The 4401-nt window shown below is 35.6% G+C and overlaps 1 long non-coding RNA gene across 1 annotated transcript in view; it reads left to right on the forward strand.

Annotated features, from left to right (window-relative positions):
* Nucleotides 1-3137, forward strand: part of LOC111083069 — a 15882-nt gene extending 12745 nt beyond the window's left edge. The window contains exons 2-3 of the long non-coding RNA XR_002608774.1: nucleotides 2893-2922; nucleotides 3043-3137. This is a non-coding gene — a long non-coding RNA (uncharacterized LOC111083069). The remainder of the gene's footprint in view (nucleotides 1-2892; nucleotides 2923-3042) is intronic.
* Nucleotides 3138-4401: the final 1264 nt, after the last annotated feature.

Here is a 4401-nt window from a genome sequence, read left to right on the forward strand (position 1 = left end):
ATATATATATATATATATATATATATATATATATTTTAAATACCAGGTTGAGTACTCAATTATCAGTTGAGGATGTGATAGCAATTATTTGATGAGAAATGTCCATATTCATGCAGCCTTCCCAACCACATGAATATCTTGTCATGCATGATCCTGGGGTATCTGATAGGGAAGATTGGAATTTGGACAGCATCCCCCCTCAAAAAAAATGCTTCTCAATCACGAGTGATATGGGGGATTTACTCAGACCTCCTTCACCCTTTGTGGAATTAATTAATCAGGTTTGTGCTGTTTATCCTTATTTCCTGTTTCCTATGGTTCTTATCCTGCTCTCCTTGGTGAAGAATCTATGGGCTGATATTTGGTGTTCCCTCTCTCACTTGTTGTTGTGATTCGCACCTATCATTTTGTGGCTTCATTTCTCTCATTACATTGTGGGGGTCGAACCCCATTGCATTGGTGAATTTCTCACAACCTCAATTTTCCCATGTCAGACACTGATGTTGTCCACAATTCTGTGTGCATTATTGACTATGCACTTGCTGACTTGGGCAATTCACTTGTCTCCTGAAGGATTTTCAGATAATGTTTGCAGTCGTCTGTTTACTACAATGGCACGCCTTTCATCTTCGGCCATGGCTTTCCAGATGTGGCTGACATGCCGTTAGGACCTTCTGGGTCGGAATGTCATTCTTTCTTGAGTACATTTACCCGCTACTTCCCTGCATGACTTGTGCATGGCACCTTTTTTTATGTGAGGAGGTGTTTTGGGGTTTTTCCAACTTATTGGATGCTTGAGTTGACTTCTCTCGTCTGCATAATTCATTATCATCGTTAGCTTCCAGTTTATTCCAACCTCCTTCTACTGTTTCTGTGTCTTGCTCCCCTTCCCCTAGTCCAGCCCGTTGCTGGTCCTGGCCTCTCATTCTTCATCCACTTATGGTCGAGATGTTACTTGAAGGCATTTCTGATGATTACTGTATCATTGACTCTGCCTTAGAGTTGGGGTTAGGCCTTTCCATTTTCACAAAGGGATCCTGTTTCTTGTCATCATCTACAGGAGGCAATTTGGGTCTTACTTTGAAAGGAGACTATAGAACTTGGGTCACTTCTCAACTGTAGTTTTACTCCCACCTCTTTGTTGTCTAAAAAAACAGGGAGGATTGGTGACCAGTTATAGATTTATCGTCCCTGAACCATTTCCTGGTTGTACCCAAATTCACAATGGAGTCTTACCCAACACTTCAGCAGGTTATCACTCCCAGGTTGTGCATGACGATGGTCAGCATTTTGGATGCTTATATACACATTCCCATCTCTCAGCCATCTAGACATTTCCTCTGTTTTGTTTGTCAGGGGTGTGTGTATCAGTTTCGGACTCTACCATCTGTCCTAGCCTTGGCTCCTTCTGCCGAGTAGTCAAGTCATTCGCTTGACTACTTCATGCTTTAGTCCTCTGTTTCCACCATTACATGGACAACTGGCTACTTTTGGCTTCCTCTCAAGTCGAATCTGCTGTTCGTACTTGGTTTCTTCATCAATATGCTGCCAGAGTGGGTTGGCTCATCTATCTGGAGAAGTTGTTTATCACATCCACACAATATTTGATTCATCTGAGTGTGTTTTTCAATTCCCTCATCAGTCGGGTTCAGCTTTCTTCCCTTCATTATGGTCTGTTGTGCCCTATCCACTCAACACCCAGGGTTACCATCAATCAGTGATATGTATTATTAGATTATTTCATGTTTTTCTGCTTTTTATGTTCAAAACTCAGTCATATAAGAGTGAAGAGTATAACTGGATCAGATGTGGTGTGGTCTCCTGCTGTGGTATGATTTTTTTTTTTTTGGTACCACACTCTTTTGTTCTCTCTTTGGGTGCTTCCTAAAGGGGAATCATTATTTCATACTAGCCTTTCACCAGTTCAATGTGGGATTCTAGCTATTTTTTGAGAGGAGGGAAGATATTGTACCAGAAGTTAACATTTTCCTAAACTTACTTACCTTTTTTCATATTTCTCATCCAGCCTTCTTGCCTCCAGTGATATGTGGTGTAGGTCCTTTGACCAATGTCGAAGTGATTATCATGTGCAAATGTGGAGAGAGCACTGGTTACAATAGGGGTGGTTTCACGCTCCTGTTTGTGGAGAGCTGCTGCATAATCATTTACATGTGGATATGCAGAAGTGGGAGGTGGAAGACTAATGGTGAGTGTTCAAAATTTGCATTGAGTGAGGGCAGTACTAATCGAGAAAAACTATTCATAATTCACATTAATGTGAACTCAGAATGAATCCCAAAATCATACGAGTAAAGCTAGAAAACTGAAATGACACATAAAAAATACACCGTAAATCTACACTGAGTTTAGCAACAGCTTGTTGTAATTTTAGTCCTTGTGAAAAAGAACTATTCCAAGGTAAATGATTAAATTAGTGGAGTGTTTGAATTTTCACTGGACATGTCCAGAAAATGTGGTTTAACTTGTAGCTGTGCATACTGTTAATTGTGTTACTTATGACTGGAAACCACATAAAGTGCACATTGTCAAAATGTTGTTTGATTAGTTTATAGAGAATGAAGGTGTTTATATTAAAAAAATGTCCAAAAATAAATGATAGTGTTACATTATTAATTTGAAGAACTAAAACATAATTGGTTTGTTTTTTCATTCATTTTATTCCAAATTAATGATTTCTTTAATTTCCGCATAACTAATATTGTAATACTGTGATAAAATTAATGAGACTTTTTTTTAGTCCTGAGATTCTAAACAAAGCTAAATTTTAATATTGAAAACTTTATATAGAAAAAAGAAGTTACATAAAATATTGACTGTTGTACTTGTAGTTTGGTACTGTGACAGTAATAGAAATATAATTATTTTTAATAGGTCATCATGGCTGAAGAACAAGCAAAACGGGTATGTTTCAATTTCTGTTGTTAGCATTTAAAAAACTGTGAATTAATAGATATGTAAATGTATATATGAAGCTAGGTAAAATGTTTTAATTCATCATACAGTATACTCCTGATTTTTCAGAACTTCTAAACTACATCTACCACATGTGCTGTGTGAAGCATCTATAGGATACATTTAGTTCTAACCTATCCAGTTCCTTTTATCATTCCCACAAAATCTTTATTTTGTTTGCATACAGAAATGTTGGCTACAGAAATGTTCTAATTTCTGTAGTTATTAATGTTGGATTGTGTAATTGTATGATATTTTTCACACCTGGTATAAAAATAAATGGAAATGTTCGTGAAGTAAAAATTGTTAAAACAAACAATGTTTATCACCTGTTCAAAATTGTATAGCAGTTTTGTTCAGAAAATGAATGTATTTCACTTTTATACTCAGTAAAAGAAAATGAAACAATTTACCAAAAATTAAAAAGACTAATGATTTTTTAAAATAAAAACAAACTATTATCACAGATTCTTGGCATTTATTCTGGTACATTTCCAAGTGCAATTCACCATCAGTTTTACTTTCTTAAACTTAGGAAGAGTTTTAAGAAATGGTTGTGATCAGTAATTAAAACCTTTCTTTTCTTTGGATTTTTGTGTGGTTTATTGAAATAATAATAATCTCAGTTGCTGTCCTTCCAATTTGGTACAAATAAGCTGCTTTCTAAAATTTATTAATCACTTGCTGAGTTGCAACAACTACCCCTTCACTTTATAAGCAGAAAGCAACAAAAGATTAATATTCCAACACAGGAGATGGTACTTTTCCACAACATGTTTGAAAAGTGTTTCATGCTATGTAAAATGGTCTAACGTATTTTTTCTGAGGCATTTTAGATCCTTTCATTTACCAGTAGTAGATTTTAACATTTGTTAAACTAGAAATGTTAGGACTTATCTGTTACAAAGGGACATGACTTTGTGGTTGACAGGATCAAAACCCATCTCTGAATGTGTTTGCCCTTTCAATGTAACAATCAATCACACTATTTATTGGTAAAAAAAGTAGCCCAAGAATTGGAGATGGTGGCGTTGAATAGCTGCCTACTTTGTAGTATAACACTTCAAAATTTGGGAAGTCTGGTACAAATAGCTTTGTGCATGAATTCAAGAAAACAAACAGTTACAAATATATTTTCAGTATTTTCAACCTATTACCTCTTTAGGGCTACTTTTGCTGCCTGGCTATAGATTTCAACCTAAAATTTTGGAAACGTTAAAAACATTAACATTTTCTATGGCTGTCAGGTGATTTTGGCTTGATGTAATAATTTCTATACAATGGAATGTCATCTTGAAGCAAAATCAACAAGTATCTTTAAGGATAGTATTATCAAATGTTACAGTTTCATTTATTCCAGAATCATGAAGCACTGCTTTTAGTGTCCACTGCCTATATGTCATATGTTTAAGACTATTAAGCTTACTT

Source organism: Limulus polyphemus, unplaced genomic scaffold, assembly GCF_000517525.1.
Source record: "Limulus polyphemus unplaced genomic scaffold, Limulus_polyphemus-2.1.2 Scaffold8080, whole genome shotgun sequence".
Taxonomy (NCBI): domain Eukaryota; kingdom Metazoa; phylum Arthropoda; class Merostomata; order Xiphosura; family Limulidae; genus Limulus; species Limulus polyphemus.